Below are 20,460 nucleotides of genomic sequence, written 5' to 3'. Positions count from 1 at the left end.
GTCCTTTACTGGACAAAAATGTAACCATAGAGTCCCATTACTCCCAACTGTATACTGAATACAGTATCCCTCCAAGCCCCCAGTGTAAGAGGGAAAATACCTCCTCTCTAAGCAAGGAATGCCTATCTTTCTCAGTTTTACCAGTCTTAGGTAATATTGTCACAGTTTGGGTAAAGTATCAATAGTTTTATCACATTTTCTAGCTCAAAAAAAAACCATTTAGAACATAGGTTAAGGCTTTCTAAACCCAAAAGGAAACAAGAAACTTAAACTGAGTAAATAACTCACCTTCAATTCAAATTTCTTTCCAGAGAAAGGAAAAAAGAAAAAGTGTGTACCTGTTTTTCTCACCCCTTCTCCTGTGATAAAGAGTGCAGGTTTCAGTCACAATACCCATACCACCTGAGTTTTAGATGACTTCCTCTTCTTTGCTTTGCTCTGACCTCAGATGACCATTCTTTTTGCCTTCATGCTGCTGCCAGTCATGAGCACCTTCCCCAAAGTCAGAGTCAGCAATGCTCTGTCCCTAGGTAAAAATCCAAGGATTATGGGAATTTAGGAGATTGGGCCAGAGGGTGGTAGAGAGAACAGCTGCCAGAAAATATCAACTAGTCACTCTTCCTGTGTGTCTAAGGCTTTGAGTAGAGCTCCAATGGCATCTTATAACTAGATTGGAGAGGGTGGTTTCTGTCGATATCCCCATGATATCAAACTATATTGTCCCTTATGATGGGCTGTGTCCTTTTTACCTGGCAAGTAAAATGGCTGGGCAGGAAGCCCCTCCATGCTTTGGATCATGAGTGTAGAGAAGAAGTTGGCAATGTTGCAACTCATCCATTTTCTCTCTGGCAGGCAGAGAAGTAGAAACAGTAGACCTCTTTCTCTACATCTCCCTGTGGTTGAATATTTCTCTTTCGTTTACCATTCCAGGGTCTGCAAAGCCCTTTGCTATAACAAGGCTGTCTCAAATGGAACCACGAGAGGTCATCTAGTTCTCTCTTATTTGAAAAAATAAGATTATTCGTCTATATTCTTTAGTGGACCTATTAAATATTAAAACCTTTAATAATTGAAGTTATTTTTGATGGATCTGATTTTTTTGTACTGAGCTAGACATTTCTTGAAAATGTTTTATAATGTTTTTAAGCCACATTAAATAGGTCTCTCTGCCTCTCTTGAAAAAAAAATGTCTATTCAGTGGAGTTTAGCAAGCCCATCATCTAAATATTAACTTTTTAAAGATTTTGAGAATTATTTACTGAAGTGATATCAGTTTCTCTCCACCTCTTGCTGGAAAACCAGATCTATTAATATAGGGATATAATTCATCTGGGCCTTCAAATTAATTGAAGGAAAGTAGGTATCTTCCTTTCTATCCTTACTACCACCACCAGACTGATCTTCCTCATCATGTAGTTAATCATATTACTTCTCTGCTCAAAAACCTTAAATGGTGTCTACCAAATAAAGATCAAACTTTTTTCTCCCTCTGTCTAAGGCCCTTCATGGTCATACTTCTTTTTAATGTTATATTACTCTTCCTCAAAGGTGTCAAACCTCCCCAAGCAGTTCAACTCTCCCAAACATGGCCTGACCCAAATTATGATATAAATGACAAATGTCTAAGAAAATAAATAAAAGTACAATACAACATACATAATGTTAACTTGTGATTTCATAAATAAGTATTCAGCCCAAAAGGATGTTTTCTATTTGAGTTTGAGACCATTGCTATAGCAGGAAATATGTCATCTACTTTTCCCCCTAGTTTGTGTATATCCTTACACTATTGCTCATATCAAATCTCTCTCTCTCTTTCTCTCTCTCTCTGTCTCTCTCTATCTCTCTCCCTCCCTCTCTTTCCCTCTCTCTCTCTCCTCAAATGATAACTTAGTCATCAAGATTTCCCTGATTGCTCCAGTTAATAATCACTGAAAATTGAAGTGTACCAAAAATCTTTATTGAAGAATTTATAATATGCAGTTAATCTTGTCTGTCAGTAAATAAATATTTGACATAAATTTCAAATGGATAATATTGGACCCAATGGACAGAAAGAGGGGAGTAAACTGGATAATTTTGGAGAAACCGAAAAGAATTCACTGGTAAGTGGCAAACCTATACCAAAAACCACAACAATGGCTACAAACCCTAGTTTCTCATTCAGGCTGGTCTTTGAAGCATAGATCTTCTGTTGATAGGAAAGTATATACAACATTTTTCATGTTGTACAATCAGTGTAAGTGCATCTGCTTAGCTGGTATGGCCTTTAACAGTTAAAGATGACTTCCATCTTACCCTCTGGAACAGCTTTGATCTTTTTTTTTTCCTTTTTGAATGGGGGAGGGCAGGGCAATTGGAGATAAGTGACTTGCCCCAGGTCACATTGCTAGAAAGTGTTAAGTGTCTGAGGCCAGATTTAAACTCAGGTCCTCCTGACTCCAGGGCTGGTGCTCTATTCACTGTGCCACCTAGCCACCCAAAGCTTTGATCTTCAAATTCTGTTTTTCAAAGTCAATAAAGTATGTTACTGATTGTATAATTGAGATATATGTGGGGAGGTTATATTAAAATGTTGGGAGTTTCAGAGGAGGAATGTAAGTAACTCTTACATTGTTTTTGTGAGGAGAAAAATGTACAAATGATTGAAAGAAAAAGAAAAAAAAATGAGCACTTCTAATGTGCAAATGGCAGGGATATCAAATGAAAGGCTCAAGGAGCTCACATTCTAATAAGAGAGAAAAGACATATATGAGGATTTTCTGCAAGTCAGAGCGAATGGCTTAGTGGTCATGAGGGTTAAGCAGCAAAGTAGATTATAATGCTCCTTCTTTATAATCTTTTCTACTGAAAAAAACTAAGTTTATATCACAAAGATTAAAGTATGAGGTGAGTTATTTAATCTCAATATTGTTTTAAAAATTCTAAGTTTACAGTATAGTAGTTTCAATGGTAAGATGAAAATAAGTATTATCACATTATATCTCATTACTCTTTTATAATATTCAATAACAGATATAGGTCAATGTGATAGCTTGTAATGACAATAACAGTAGGATGATGATGATAATTTATATGACATGTTACATTTGAAAAACTCTTTACAAATATCCTCTTATTTAATCCTCATAGCAATCTTGGAAAATGTGTATTTTTATTATCCCCATTTTATAGATGAGGAAATTGAGACCAAGAGATGTTAGGGGACTTGCCCATGGTTACAGAGTCAGGATCTGAACTCATGCCTTCATGACTCCAAGACCAGAATATTTCAGAAAAACAATGAACATTCTTTGCAAACCATAATAACATAAGCAAAAAGAAAAAAAAATAAATGTATAGCTTTATTCACATGCAAATACTTAAATGACTCTGGGATGTCTCAGTTTGAATTTTCTCTTAAGAAATAAAAATCAGAACTCATGTATTTCTATACAACTTCTTTAATTCATGTCTAAGTCTTTTCATAAATTTGCTAAAGGATGTCTACCAACTTGGTTGGGGCCTTCTTCCCTTTCTCTTGACATGTACAGAACAACAGTAGAAAACTTGAGTGGTTCTTCATTTATTCCTAGATAAATTTTTTGCATATAAAATATTTTGTGACAAGAGATTATATTGTGTTGAAATAAATAATTAAATTCCACCTATACCAGACAAAATACATGTAAAAATGTTAATACTTACATATGGTTATCCTGTAGAAATATTTTAAAGTAAAATATAAAGTATGTATTTAGGATATAAAATAATTTGATTTACTTTAGCAATGTCTACTATATGTAAGAAAGAAAGGAGCTTCAGCAGATGAAGAAAGAGGGGATAAAATCATTTTAGGGAAAGGTGATGGATGAGCCAAAGCATGGAGATGGATAATGGTGACTAGAAAATGTGCATTTCAGCCTGACTAGAATGTTCAGTACTTGAAAAGAAGTGGTTTTGAGGAAAACCTGGAAATAAGAGTTGAAGTGAAATCATGAAGGACCTTGAAAGCCAGGTTTAAAAGTTTCTGCTTTATTCAATAACTAACAGGGAGCAACTGAAGGTTTCCAGATAGAGCAACAATATGATCATCATATTACATTATTGAAATTATGTTAGCAGCTGCATGAAAAAATGAATTGGAAAAGCTTGGAGGTAGAAACACCAATGAAGAGAATATTATAGCAATCTAGGAATAAAGAGATTGAGGTCTGAAAAAAATGGTTGTAATGGGAAAAGAAAGGTGAGGGCAGAAGAGAGAGATATTTCAGGCAGATTATCAATGGATTGAATGAGGGAGGTGTGGTATGGAAAAGTCAATAATGACTCCAAGTATATGAACTTAGTTGACTGGGAGTATAATGGTGCTGTGAACAGGAATAGAGAATTTAAGAAGACCAGATGATGAATTTCATTTCGGATATATTGAACTTGAAATGCTGGAAGGATACTTATGTGGAAATATCCAACAGAGAGTCACAAATATATTAATGTAGCTATGGTAGATTGTTGGAGGTGGGTATGCACAGGTGAACAGAGGTAATGATAGAGTTGAAATATATGAGACCACTAGAAAGTTGTGTGTAGTGGGAAAAGTAAATGGCACCATGGGCAGATCCCTGACAAAGGCCCAGATTCTAGTTGAGAAAAATGAGGAAAAAGTAAAAGCAACATTAGAATGGTGAGAGAATTAAGGATAGAGCCAGTACAGCATAATATCACATAATCCAAAGACAGAGAGGGTATTCCACAAAAGCAAAGATCACCCAGATGGCAAGGCAGATGAAATTGATAAATGTAAAACTACTGGATTTAGTGACAAAAACATTAATAATCTTGGGGAAAACTTTCATCTACTAGAGTCATGAGCATAGGACTCATTGTTTATGGATGGTGAAGAAATAGAGGATATAAGTAAGGGTGCAGACTGATAGCCTGAGAAAATAGCAGGGTCAAGAGAAGATTTGATTGGTTTGTGTGATTTTTTTTTATTGATTTGATTTATTTTGTTTCATTTTTTAAAAAGATAAATCTGTTTGTAGACTGAAGGGAAGGAGTCAGTAGACAGGAGGACCTTGAATATTAATGAAATAGCGGTGATGGTAGCTAAAGCAAAGTCATGGAAGTGACAGGTATAGATGAAAGGGTTAGCATTGGCAAGGAGAAGGGTGACTTTTGATACTGGATTTAAAAAGGAGGAAGGGATGAAATACACTGAGAGGCTAATACTATAGGGGGGAATATGTGGAATTTACCTTGTACAGTTTCAACATTGTTAATAAAGTTGCAGTCATGTTATCTCCTACCAGAAGGGGAAGAGAGCATATTTGGGGGATAAGAGAAAGAAAAGAAAGTTTGAAGAAGTCATTGTCGGGGGTGTGATAAGAAATAAATAAAAGACAAACATAAGAATTGCTGTTAAGTTTAGATTTCATGATAGTGGATTTAGTTATTGTTATTTCAATAATTTCCCAGCTGCATTTGTTCACTTGAGTGTAGGGAGGTAGTGAATAGATGCCTAGTCCAATCTGCTGTGCAATGTAAGAATTATACTATTCATCATTTCTCAGAGATGGTTATCCACCTCTGCTAAACACTTTGGCTAATGTGGGTGCAGAAGGCTAACCTCTTTAGGTAACCTTTTCCATTTTCTAACATCTCATTTCTAGAATTCTCTGGTTCAGGATTCCAAAATCTACCTACCTTTAACTCCCACTCAGCATACATATTTCTTCCCCACCCAATCATGACATTAGATAATAGTGCTATACAAATGTAAGCTATTTTCATTATTATCTCCAGTCTTCTGGCACCTATCCCATTGCCCATGATTTCTTAAAGATTATTGACAGTGGTTCCATCTGCAAGTTCACATCTGCAAGTTCTTTTAAGGCCCTGTAAATTCTTTCATCTTGACTGGGAGACATGTACACAATGATAGCAGCTCAAAGCTCTAATTATCTTCTAATGTTTCTTGACCATCAATTCTGTCTTAATATTTGTTTTACCATTTCCAGATTAGAGACAGTGCATCAAGACAAGAATAGACATAACCAAAAATAAAGTCATTTCTTCTCTGTCATCTAACTTACCTTCTACCATTAGTAATAAAAAATCATAGCTAAGGGTTTTTATATTTTTATAAAAAAACCCTTATTTTATTAAAAAAAACTTTAAGGGTTTTATATCCACACATATACAGACATATATAATGCATGTATACATATACACTCATGGGTTTATGTGCATGTGTGTATATGTATACATGTGTGTAAACACACACATACCCACATATGTTGCATGAAATCTCATTTGATACTCAGAAGAATCCTGTGAAATCGGTGCTTTTTTTACTCCCATTTTGTATTTGGGCTACAGAGGTTGAGATATTAAGTAACTTCCTTAGTGTCATATAGCTAGTAAATATGTGCAGCAAGATTCAAACTCAGGTCATGATGACTCTAAACTCAGTACATTATCTAAGAGGCTACTTAGTTCCCTTTAAAACCCAACTCAAGTACCACCTACTTCATGAGAACTTTTCTGATCAGATTGTTTGTTAGTGCACTCCACCCTCCATACTCAAACTTTATATTTACTTGGTATATATCTAAGCATGAAATTTGTATATAACTATGAATTTACTATTATCTTTGTATTGATTTTGTATGTGTATACATACAAGGTGATCTCCCCTTTCCCATGGAAGCTCCTTGAGAGTAAGAACTGTTTCACTGAGTGATTGGCCCATAATAAGTGCTTAACAGGTTCTAGATAAATTGATTTGAATTGAATAATATACTATCCTTTCCTTGTAATATCCATACACTTTGTCTCTTCTGAAAACTTAATACAGGACTGCAAGAAAGAAACTTAGGATGAGGAATTCTGCTTTTGCTTTGTCATCTGGCTCACTTTTGCCTCTTACAATCCTTAGCTTTCTACAAAGCTCAGATCAAGCGCCACCTTCTACATGAGGTCTTGGCAGATCTTATCAGCTACTATTGCCTCCTATTTGAAATAATATTTTTTAAACTTTGTAAATGTAATTATGTCAATTGATTTAAATTCACTGAATCTGAGTTTCGTCATGTGTTAAAAAAAAGATGTTTTTTTTTTTACCTACCTCAAAATTAGTGTAAAAAAAATGAATTGATGATCATGTGGTGCAATATTATGTTGTCTTCACTGTTGCTATTTCAGGCACCTTTCCTTTACAAAAAGAAAAAAATGTTTTTGTTCTTTGTACATTTTTTTAAGATAGCTCTTTTTAGACTTTAGTTTTCTTGATCCTATTCATAAAGATTCACATGGGTTTTTTACATTCATTCTTGGTGAAATGTCTCCTTTCTATTTTTACATATTTTGTTTTTAAATGAAAACATAAATGAACTCCCTTTTCAGATATATTACTTTCTTAAAAACCTTCTCCCTGTCTTCCTCATTGGGATTATGAATCTTTATCAAGAATTTCACTATTAGGCCTTTTGTTCCCCTTGAAATTGTTTCTTTTTAGTCCACAGTAATGGGAAATTGATTAGATGAAGTATCTCTTTCAAATTCCAAGGTTCTTTTTGTATATATCATTCATTTGGCCAGATGATCTATAATATAGTCAGACAATTACATCATATCTATCATCAATTTTCTGTACCTGTATGTGTGTATGCTCACCTGTATGTATGTAGTGCTCATAAAAGACATTCTTATCACTCTTTCCTGATTTTTTCTAAGAATTACTGAACATACTTTATACTATTAGTCTTCTATGTAAGTCTTGTTTTTTTCTTAATATTATACAATTTTATTGTGTTCATCAGGCATTTCCCTTTCATCCTTTTCAAGTATTATTCATTAAGTTGTTGAGATTGTTATTGTACAGTATCACAGAGTACTGATGTTAAAAGGTATGTACTTGTTTCATGAGAAATTTTATGTTCATTACTAAATACCTTTTCTATTTTGACTCTGCATTATTCATTATTCTGGCAAAAATGTGGATGGTATTTGTCCCTTCTTTAATAGTAGAAATAAGTAGATTATCAAAGAAAGCTATTTCTGCTGTCACATCTTTCAAGGAATCTGTTCATGGAAGACAACTTGGCTTAAAGGAAAGCTTTTAAGGTGGAATCTTTTTCAACTTAATCAAATGTTTTCTTCTTATTCAAAAATAATAAGCACAGGACATTATTAATTCTTTGTCAACCAATTGGCTGCTACATCACATTTTAGGAAATATTGTGGGAATTAATGAATAAAGTATTTTTAAGCACTTACTATATGCAAAACACTGATCTCTGTTGGGTATAAAAACAGAAAAATAATAAAATCCATAATCTTAAAAAGATCATATTCTAATGAGAAAGACAACATATATATGAGAATATTGTTTTAAGTTAGATAGAAAGGTCCAATAATCTTTAGAGTACATCATAAAGCATATAGTTTCTCCTTTAAATCATTTCTTCTGATAAAATCATACCATTTTCTGATGTTTAACTGTGCCAAGGACTCTGGAGGCAAAAACTTTAATGATTCAGAGGTAGCTGTAGCTATAGTGGTTGTAGTAACAGTTGCGAGGCAGCATTTCCACAAGGATTTTTCCCAGGATAATGGTTGAAGGCACTGGACTTGAAGTATTATTATTCCCAAGGCTTTTGGATTTAGGATCCTGGGCCGTCTCCATCTCCAGCATGATGAGAGAAGCTCCTTCAGGGCACCTTGCTGCTTCAGCTAAGCAATTTTTACTTTCCATTTGGGAAGCAGTTGATAGGAGTAGCTGGCCCCTTGTACTCTCTTCACAGGATAGCACATGCCTGTAATACCAAGCAAAGGCAACTTCCCAAGTTTCAAAATACCAGCATAGGTGCTCTCCATTACATTCAGTGAAAAATTAAGAACAGAGAAAATCAAAATATAGCATCATTCAAAATACAACATTTACCAAGTGTAATTTAATAATCTCCAAGTACTACCTCACCCCTGGACATTACATTCATTTAATCAATCACAAAGTCCCTCTTCTAAATACTACTCCACCCCTAGGCTGTACATTCATTTAGTCCATCACAAAGCCCCTCTTCTCAAATGGAGATTAGTTTCCAATCATAAGTAAAGTACATTCATTTGTTCAATCAAAGAACACAAAACAGTCAAAAGTTCCCCACCCTTGGATCACAATTGAATCTACCCCAGAGTTACAACAAGCTTAAGCACAGCATTTAATACCCAAAGAGAGGTTTTTTCTTCATCTTGACATGAGGCAAGTTCTCAGCAATCTTTGTTCCTGGGGAGACAAAGCTTAGCAAGGCCACAAGATACATTGCCAGTTTCTTCATTGATTCATTCTCTATCTGTAGAACAGTCCTAGGACCCCTGAAAACATTAGCAAAACCCTCTTCCAGGATTTCTGTAAACATACAAGAAGAAAATCCTTCTTCAGGGCTTCTGAACCAACAGCAAGGTTCCAAGACCTCTGCAACAACAGGACTGTCCTTCACCAGTGGACAAATCTGGCAAAACAACATCAAAACAGGCAGACAAAGTACAAGCATAACAGCCATGTCTCCTCAGTCCTTGGCAACTCTAGGTGGCAGCTCTCAAAAGTGCTGAGCAATTCAAAGTGGCCCTCAGAAATCCTCTCAGTCTCTCTTTGCCTCCAAGGTGCTGCTTCCAAAAAATTCTTCTGCGTCTCTTTTCTTGTGTATCTCTAAATTTACGTCACCAACTCCTCCCAGTTCAGCCCTCTAGTTTCATGTCAACAAGTCCATCCCACAAGTGGGATTCACAAGCTCTGGGTTTTAACACAATCAAACCAAAAACCAAGCCAATACAGGAGGATCTTTAAATTACATTACTATTACAATGCCTAGAATGGTGACTGTGAAGCCTGGACTGGAAGTAGGGCAGGCATGTTGTCTGGGAGTGTTGTCACTTTCTCTTATACCTATCTGATAATTGGTGGCAGTTGATCAGTAGTTGTTCCTAGTGATGATGAAGGTAGGTGCCTTGTCCATAATGATTTCTCCTCTTAATAATTGCTGCAGGCTCTGGTATAGAAGTTGGTCTGGTGCCCCGGGGGGCATTATTATTTCCCAGCCTCTTGAGTTCTGGGTCCTAGACTGAGACTGAATACAACAGGGTTTGAGACTGTGGTAAAGATTTTGATGGCTCTTTGTCTTGCCTGGTACATGCTGCCTCCTACATCTCCCTTATTGTGCCTTGCCTCTTTAGCTAGGTTGACCTGCCATTGGTGTATTTTTCTTAGGGAATAAGGTTAAACAATTACTACATAACTCAGATTTATAGGCATTGGTAGGTTAAACAACTTGTCCAGGATTGTAAAGTCTCAAGATAACTCTCTATAACTCATTACTCAATAGTGATATTTGTCTCTAGTGCTCTCTCTCTTTCTTTCTCTCTCTGTCTCTATTTCTGTGCATGTCTCATTTCTACCACCTGTCCTTCTATCTTTATTTTTCTCCATCTGTCTATCTCTCACTAAAATAATGTTGTGTCTATGTTATATGTCTAAAAACTCTTTAAAAGGTTTGAGAAACACCAAAATATTCATATTAGCACTTGTCATGATAACAAAAAATAAACATAAAGTAATCTTCATTGATAAGAGGATAACTAAAGAAATTTTGCTACATTAAAATAATTGAATATTGCTAAGATTAAAGAAGCAACATGTATGTAAATTTGGAAAAACATAGGAAGACATAAACTGATGCAGAATGAGGCCATCAGAACAACAAATATTCACAAGGTAAATAAATACAATTTTAAATACACAATTTAAAACTAAGGAAAAACATAATGCAACTGAATAGAGTATAACTATAATAGCCAAGATTGTCCCTGGTGAGCAGTCAAAAATAATGTCCCTTCTTCTGCAAATTATTGGTGGGAAATATTGCATATATATTTCCCCTAAAATCTTTCATTTGGTGACCTCATCAACTCCCTTGAATACAAATATCTCCATGAAGAAAAGTCTCAGAGTTATTTAGATTTTAGTCTTCTCAAGAGCTCCCTTACTTCATTACTGACTGTACATTGTGTGTTCAGAAGTCCTGCATGCATTTCAGTCTCAACATATAAAAAATAGATGTTATCTCTTTTATCCACATGCAACTCTTTTGACACTAAACTGTGAGTTCCCTGAGAGTAGCAATTTGTTTTGTATTTTTCCCCTTTTCTTTATAGCCCTATCATTTACACAGTGCTGGGCATCGGGTAGGAGCTTAATAAACAATAGTCAACTTATTGATTTAGCTCTTTCTTTTGAGGGCACAGAGTAGAAAATAAACAATTTTTTGTTGACTGTCCATAGTGCCAAAGATAAAAATAAATGACTTATAATCCTTAATATTCCAATTCAATATTAACCAGTCATTTACTACATACATTTTTATATAATAGTATATCCAGATCAATACCTTCTTTCATGTTTCTCTTTCTGGTAGATTTGTCTAAGCCTGAAAAAGATAATGGTTAAATTCCCAACAATTGTTTTCTTCCTACATCAACCTTCCTATAGTTGTGTATGCTTTTTCTTTAAAAATTTACAAATCGGAAGGTGGGGGGGGGAAGAAAGGGGGACAGCTACATAGCACAATGAATAGAGCATTGGCTCTGGAGTCAGGAGGACCTTAGTTCTAATGTGGCCTCAGACACTTAACACTTACTACCTGTGTGACCTTGGGCAAGTCACTTAACCCCAATTGCCCTGCCCTCCCCCCTCCAAAAAGCAAAAAAAAAAATTAATTACACATTATGTCATTTGGTACAAATATACATATTAATGTTATATCATTCTATGGTACCCTTAAGTATGATTTTCTAGAATGCCCACTTTTATTGTTTTGTGAGTGCACAATTACTACTTCTTTCTTTGAATTCAACTAAAGTATAATTAATTCTCATCAAATTATCTAACTCTAGAAGAATCTTTTATGTTTTAAATGCATTTCTTTTGAATTGTTAGGCTGTATTTTTTTCCATTTTATATACATTTTTAAACAATGTATAATTGTCCTTCCAAAGCTGTGGTTATTTTTTTCCCATTTATCCCCTTCCCAAATCTGCTTTCATTCTATCTATACTGCTTTCTTTATTTTATTTAAAAAAAAAACAAAATTTTCCTTACTTGCCTAAGGTAAAATTCTTCTTGAGATTCCTACACCTCTATCTTTAAGTAGCCTTCTCCAGTACTGACATTTTATGAAATTAAAATTCTTCCTTTCTTGTCCTCCTTCCTTCCTTCCTTCTTTCCTTCTTTTCTTTCTTCCTGGAAAACTTAGTCATAAGGTTGCTTCTATGTTTGCTTTCTGACACTTTGTGATTAGATACTCTAAAGGGACAATTACTTTTTTATGATTATTGAAAAATTTGTATTTTTTATGTTATAGATACTATTTTATATTATGTTAAAATTATAAGATTCCAACATGTAGTCACTTAGGTTAAGTGGTCTTAATGTCCATAGAACATATAGGCAAACAAACAGTTGTTATTTTTATACTGTTAACTAAGTGTCTCACAGATGAGGCTTGAAGCTTTTTCTTTGGATATACTGTTGACCTGCTTCAGGAGCCTTGAGTCATTTTCCTTCTGCTGCCTTTGTTAACATTAGATCCTTCCACTAGTTTGTGGTTCTGATAAAGAAGCTCCCCATACCTCAGGTTTAACCAAGCCTGGTACTGATAAGGGATCATAAGAACTTTTCAGGCACATCTGAGTGTAATTTGAAATACCTCTTCCTAGATTTGGCACTGATTACCTATTCTCAACCAAACCCATCCTTAGAGTATATAATCTTTCCACATGAACCTCAACTTTGAGCATATTCCCTCCTCAACACATTCTCCCTCATTTTCAGGGTGAGGTGATTTTCTTGCATGTGGGCACAAAATGATGTCTGTTTATGTTGCTCTGTGTGTGTGTGTGTGTATGCATGCGCGTGCACTTTGCTTGCTTGATTGCTGTCAACTGCATTTTGTTTTTTGCAGAACAGTAAAGTTCATGATTGTTTCATTTCCTTAAGCAGTAATTTTGCAGAAATCTGGAACCCAGGTATTTGCTTTAACCTGAGCCTTGAGCGGTCAAATAAAGCATTGATCACTAATTAATAGTAATTTAGAGCATCTTTTCCATATAACTATGTATAGATAACCTTGATTCCTTCTGAAAACTGTCCATCCAATTCCTTTGACCATTTATCAATTGGGGGTTGGCTCTTATTTTTATAAATTTGACTCAGTTTTACACTTAGTATATATTTGAAAAATGAGAACTTTATCAGAGAAAGTTACTGTAATTTGTTTCTTTATATTACTTCATTGCCTATGGTGCCTTCTAGCAAAATGTAATTTTCCTGATTATCTCTTTTAATTAGATCTATCTTTGCTTTTGATTTGTCTGAAATCATGATTGGCAGTCCCGTCTTATTTTTATTATTATTATTTAAGTTCAGCTGAACCATATTAGATTTTGCTCCAGACCTTTATCTGAACTCTGTATGTGTCTGTCTCTTGTAAACAAAACATTGTTGAATTCTAGTTGCTAATCTCTTTCTATTTCCCTATTAAGTTACATTTATATACACAACTGAGAGTGAACTTGTATTCTTCCCTTTGAGCCAATTCTGAAGAAAGTAAGGTTCAAGAATTGAACCCACCTCACTCCATTCCACTCCAGTGTACTTTTTTTTTCCTTACATGCTTCTTTTATGTGAGAAAATGTTCCTCATGATACTCTCCTTTCCCCCTTCTCCTAGGGCATGCCTTTTTCTTACTTGTTCATTTATTATGGAAATCATGCCAGTAAAATCAAATCTAATCCATGCTCTCTATGTAAATTCCTTTTAACTACCCTAATGATAAATTTCTTAAGAGTTGCATTATTATCTTCCATATAAGAATGTAAACTGTTTAACTTTATTGAAACCCTCAGGATGACACTTTCACATTTACCTTTTTATGCTTCTCTTGAGTCTTGTGTTTAAATGTCAATTTTTCTATTCAGCTCTGGTCTTTCCATTAGGAATGCTTGAAAGTCTTCTGCAACATTAAATAGCGATTTTCCCCTGAAGTATTATATTCAGTTTTGCTGGGTAGGTGATTCTTGGTTATAATCCTAGCTCCTTTGTCTTCTGGAATGTCATAGTCTAAGCCCTCTACTTCTTGGACATGGAAGTCACTAAATCTTGTGCAATTCTGATTCTGGTTCTACAATGTTTTCATTGTTTCTTTCTGGCTGCTTGAAGTCTATTCTTCTTGACATGGGGGCTCAGGAACTTTGCTATAATATTCCTGGGAGTTTCTATTTTGGGATCTCCTTTAAGCAGTGACTGTTAGATTCTGTCAATTTCTGTATCACTCTCTGGATCTAATAGCATATGGGGGTAGTTTTCCTTGATAATTCCTTGAACTTTATATTTAGATTTCTCAACTCTTTCTTTGATCACAGTTTTCAGATAGTCCAATCATTCTTAAATTATCTCTCAATCTATTTTCCATGTCACTAGTTTTTCTGAGATAGTTCATATTCCATTTTATTTTTTTATCATTATTATTTTTAATGCTTTATTAACTTCAGATTTACATCATTTGTTTCTGCCAGATTTTGAGTTACAAATTTTCTCCCCCTTTTTCTTCTGCCCACCGCCCCAAAATGGCAGTCCCACAGGATATCCCCTCCTCCAATCTGCTCTCTCCCATATTTTCTCCCATACCCTTTTGACTTTTCCAGTGGATCTCTATGCCTCAGTGCCTGTATATCTTATTTCCCAATTGGATATAAGATGGTATTGATAATAGCATGCATACACACACACATATACACATCCATATTTGAATATTAGATTTTAAAACTTTGAATTCCAGATTCATTCTCTTCCTTCCTTGTCACCCACCCTTACTGGGAAGATAAGAAGTTCAGTATAGGTTGTACATGTGTGGCTAATGCAAAACAAAAACATAGTAGATATGTGGTAAAAAACTGATTATATTTCCCTCCCTGCTATCCCACCTCCCACTTGTTCTATTCTCTACTTTGATCCCTTCCCTTTTCAAAAGTAGGTGCTTCCAACTTCCCTCCCCCCCAGCCTGCCCTCCCTTCCATCATACCCCCTCTCATCCCCTTCCCACCCTATTCTCCTGGAGGGTGAGATACCCTATTTAGTGTGTATTTCATGCCCTGCTCAAGCCAGATTCAATGAGAATAAGGTTCGGCCATTCCCTTTTGCCTTCCTTTTCTTCCCCTCCATTGTAACCATTTTCCCTTGCCTCTTATGTATGAGATAATTTACCCCAATCTGTCTCTCCCCATCTCCTCTCATTATATTCCTCTCACCTCTTAATTTCACCTTTTAAGTATCATCCCTTCCTGTTAAATTGGTCCTGTGCCCTCTATGTATACCTGTAAACATATATACACACATTCACATATGTATTCATATGCCCATATACCCTCATATATATTTCTAATCCCTTCAACTACTGAGAAAAGTTTCATAAGTTACAATTATTGTTTCTCCATGTAGGAATGTTAATAGTTCAACTTTGATTAGTTCATTAGGATTTCTTTTCCCTGTTTACCTTCTCATGCTTCTCTTGCTTCTTGTATCTGAATGTCAAATTTTCTATTCAACTCTGGTTTTTTCAGCAAGAATGCTTGAAAGTCCTCTATTCCACTGAATGACCATATTTTCCCCTGAAACATGATACTCAGTTTTGCTGGGTAGGTGACTCTTGGTTTTAATCCTAGCTCCTTTGACCTCTGGAATATCTTATTCCAAGCCCTTTGATCCCTCAGTGTAGAAGCTGCCAGATCCTGAGTTATCCTGATTGTGTTTCCACAATATTCAAATTGTTTCTTGCTGACTCTTTGTAATATTCTCTACTTAATCTGGGGATTCTGGAACCTGGCTATAATATTCCTAGGAGTTTTCTATTTGGGATCTTTTTCAGGAGGTGATCAGTGGATTCTTTCAACCTCTATTTTGCTCTCTGGCACTAAAATATCAGGGCAGTTTTCTTTGAGAACTTCCTGGAGGATGATTTCTAGGTTCTTACTTTGGTCATGTCTTTCAAGTAGTCCAATAATTTTTAAATTATCTCTCCTGTATCTATTTACCAGGTCAGTGGTTTTTCCCATGAGATATTTCACATTGCCTTCTATTCTTTCATTTGTTTGGATCTGTTTAACAGCATCTTGATTTCTCATAAAGTCATTAGCTTCCATTTGCTCCAATCTAATTCTGAAGCAATGATTCTCCTCAGTGAGCTTTTGAGACTCTTTTTTCCATCTGGCACATTCGACTTGTTAAGGCATTCTTCTCCTCATTGCCTTTTTGAGCCTCCTTTGCCATTTGAGTCAGTCTGTTTTTTAAGGTATTATTTTCCTCAGTCAGTCTGCTGACTCTCATTTCATAATTTTCTTGCATTGTTTTCATTTCTCTTCCCAATTTTTCCTCCACTTCTCTTACTTGCTTCTTAAGGTCCTCTATGGCTTGTAACCAGCTTGTATTTTCCTTTGAAGCTTTTGGTGCAGGAGTTCAGACTTCACTGTTTTCCTCCTGTTCCATGCTTTGCTCCTTTTTGTCCCCAAAATAGGAGTGTAATGTTGGAATCTTCTGTCTGCTTTGTTTCCTTTGCCTGCTAATTTTGCCACTCAATTACTTGACTTTTGGGCTTTTTTCCACAGTAGGTCTCTGCCACCAGACAGGGGAGCTTTTGTCCCAAATGCTGGGGTTTTCTCAGCTGCCAGAGTTATTAGATGGGTGCCCTCTCTGAGGTCTCCACATACTCTGGCAAGCTGGACACACACCCCAAGACCTCCACCCTAGACTGCAGTCCAGATCCAAGCAGGTTAAAGCAAGAGCGATTAACCCTCAGACTAGTGTTTGGTCCCCCTATACTCTGCAGGCCAGGAGCTGAAGCTGCCATGTGGCACTGGCTGGCTGTGCCTGTGTCTCAGTGACTTCTCGCCCTGGGGGTAAAAGCCATGCACTCCCACTTACTGCTCGGAAAGTCCAGACGGCAATGGCCTCTCACTTTGTCCTTTGCATCTATGTGTTGATAAATCTGGAAACTGCCAGTGCTGCTACTGATCTGGAGTCTCTCTGGCCAGTGGCTGGTCAGGCCCACCCTGGGGCTAAAGCCTAGATGTGGGGCTGGGCTCAGCCTCCATAGTGCTGTGCTGGATTCCTGCCAGGCTGTCGTCAGTGGGAGGTTAGCTTCTCTGTGTCATTTTGTGGGTTCTACATCTCCAAAGTTTGTTTAGAGTCCCCTTTTTACATGGATTGGGGAAGATGGAGGCCGGAGTTGCATGAAGGTCTTGCTTCTACTCTGCCATCTTGGCTCTGCCCCCCCTTTTTTTCATTATTTTAACTTTGCTTTATTGTTTCTCAATGATTCATTGAGTCATTAGTTTCCATTTGGCCAATTATAATTTTTAATCAGTTTTTTCCTTCAGTAATATTTTTTGCATCTTTTTCTATTTGGTCAATTCAATTGTGCTTTTGAAGGAGTTCTTTTCTTTAGTGAATTTTTGTTTCTCTTTTACCTGTAGGCCAATTCTGTTTTTAAGCTGTTGTTTCCTTTAGTATTTTTTGTGCCTCTTTAACCAAGCAGTTAATTATCTTTTTCACAATTTTCTTTCATCACTCTCATTTTGTTTTCCCCTATCACTCTTATCTCTTTCTTTAACTCTTCCAATAATTTGTGCTGCTTTTGGGTCCAATTGACATTTTTGAGGCTTTGTATTTGTCTTCTTTTGAGTTTGTATCTGGTCTTCCCTGCCACCATAATAGTTTTTATGGTAAATTCTTTTCTTGTGGTTTACTTATTTTTCAAGTCTACTTTCTGAATTGAACTTAATGCTAAAATTGAACTCTTCTCACCTAGGAATGAAGACCCACTCTCCTATACCCCAGGGTTTTCAATGTTGCTATTTTCAGAACTAGTTCTAAGGGGTCTGCAAGTTTGGCATGCTTCCAAGGTAGTATGAGCCTAGGAAATGTGTGTTTACTGCTCTCCTTTAATCATAAAGGGTTTTTAGTTCCCTGCAGTCATTGTTGCTGCCACTATATGTGTGGACTCTGGACAAGCTTCCACCCTGCTGTCACAAACTGCTCTGACCTAAGTTTTCTAAGACCAGAAAAATATCTCACTTTCACCAATTTTGTTGGCTCTGCCACTATAAAATTCAATTCAAAGCATTATTTTAAAGCTGTTTGGAGGGAAAGATGAGAGAATTCAGCTGGATTGCCTCTAATTTCAAGCTTATTGTTCATCTTGGCATTGAGACATGACCTAACATTGGAAAAAGCTAGGTGAACTCTTGCAAAATACCTATTAACTATTTAGTTCTCTCTTTCCATACGTAAAGATTGTTGTTACATTGAATTTGAAATGAATGTAAAAATTTACAGTGGAGAAGAAAAAAAAGTTTTTCTTCCTCTTTCTTCTCATTGTCATGTTTATCAGTCTCTTGACTCTAGGTTCGATTGTTTTATGTCTCCTAGTGTTTTTTTGTTTTGTTATGGTTGCTTTCTTGAATTATTTCAGTCTGTCTTCTCTAATGAAATAGAGACTTAAATTACATATTACTTAAGCCTTTTAAACTTCTCCTCTATTAGGAAACCAACTTCTTTTTTACATAATACATAATTAGTATTTGGTTCAGGAAGGAAGACAAAGTGCATCCTTGTAGATATTTGAAATAAGCTTATATATTTCATTGTTCTTAAACTGAAGTTTAGATTTTCTTGGCTTCTCTGTGAGTTGCATGGAAAGCTGCCTCTTTGTCTGCCTGTTAAATACTGGCTTCCTGTTTTCAGTAGGTCTCATTGGGATGAAACCTTTAAGTGAGTCTATCAGTCTGATGATATTGTCAGTTCCACTGCTAGATATTAGTAATTAGAAAAAATTTGTTCCAGTTATGTATTAGTCAACCTATTTTCAGCAAACACAGTTGCCCAAAAGCATGCACAGATCATTCATCCCAATATTAAAAAATATTTTTACTCACCTCTGCCCACTTATATTGTATATTTCCCATGTATGATATGCTAATGCAGTATGGCAAATTCCCTGCAGCAAATTAAAAAAAAATATGGCAAGGGGAAATGACATTCTCTTGGGGATAAAGCAATGTCATCTTAGTGCTAAAGAATCAGTGTATTATGAGACAATTCAGATTTTCAGATGAATGCTATAAAAAGAAGTTTTAAAAGTCACATACATTTTGGTTTAATAGAGTTGTTTCTCTTTCCTAGGAGGCAGTGGGGTATAGACATAAGTGTGTGATTTTCATTCTAATGTCTTTATAGGAAGAATGATGTGCACAATCAATCTACCTGACAAGGTAGGAAGGCAGAAATTATTGATGCTTAGTACCCATATGATCATAAACATGGAAATAGAAAGTGATACTTAATTGACAAAGTCCTGAGTGAAAGATTTATGAGAAAAGAGCAGAGAAACACAGAAACATAGAAACAGTGGCAGAGACAGAGAGAAACTATTGTGATGCATGTGTGACCTACTTAACATAACTAATTTTATTTAAAAGATTCAATAGTGAACATAAACCCTGACCTCATCCATTTTCTATTAGCATCTTGATTTCAGAAGCAACCTAGTATACTAACAGCTATGCTTTTTATTTCTAACTTTCCAATTCATTCATTTCCTTTTCACATAGGATTCATCATTTTCCATGCAATTTTGAAACCCTCTAAATTATGCATCTGCAATTATGGGATTTTACAAGTGAAACAGCTCTTATATCATATTAGACACTAGCTGTTTACATAAGTTAGTACATCTTATTTCCCAATTGCATGTAAAAACAATTTTTAACATTTGTTTTTAAAACTTTGAGTTCCAAATTCTTACCCTTCCTCCCTCCCCACCCACCCTCATTAAGAAGGCAAGCATTTCAATACAGGTTATACAGATGTAGTTATGGAAAATACTTCCATAATAGTCATGTTGTGAAAGACTAACTATTCTTTCCTTCCATCCTATCCCAACCCCCCTCATTTAATTCTATTCTTTCCTTTGACCCTGTCCCTTTTCAAAAGTGTTTGCTTCCTACTACCACCTTCCCCAATCTGTCCTCCCTTCTATCCCCTGCCCCCTTATCCTCTTTCCCTTACATGCCTGTGGGGTAAAATACCCCATTGAGTTTATATGTTATTCCCTCCTTAAGCCAAATATAATGGGAGTAAGGTTCACTCATTCCCTCTAACCTCCGCACTCTTTCCCTCCATTGTAAAAAGCTTTCTCTTGCCTCTTATATGAGATAATTTACCCTACTCTATCTCTTCCTTTCTCCTTCTCCCAAAATATTCCTCTCTCACCCCTAAATTTTATTTTTCACATATCATCCCTTCATATTCAACTCACCCTGTGCCATCTATCTATCTATCTATCTATCTATCTATCTATCTATCTATCTATC

The sequence above is a fragment of the Petaurus breviceps genome, unplaced genomic scaffold (genome assembly GCF_028583685.1).
Source record: "Petaurus breviceps papuanus isolate PSGF00001 unplaced genomic scaffold, PetGlider_PUasm1.0 151, whole genome shotgun sequence".
In the NCBI taxonomy this organism is placed as follows: Eukaryota; Metazoa; Chordata; class Mammalia; order Diprotodontia; family Petauridae; genus Petaurus; species Petaurus breviceps.
This window is presented reverse-complemented; position numbering follows the sequence as displayed.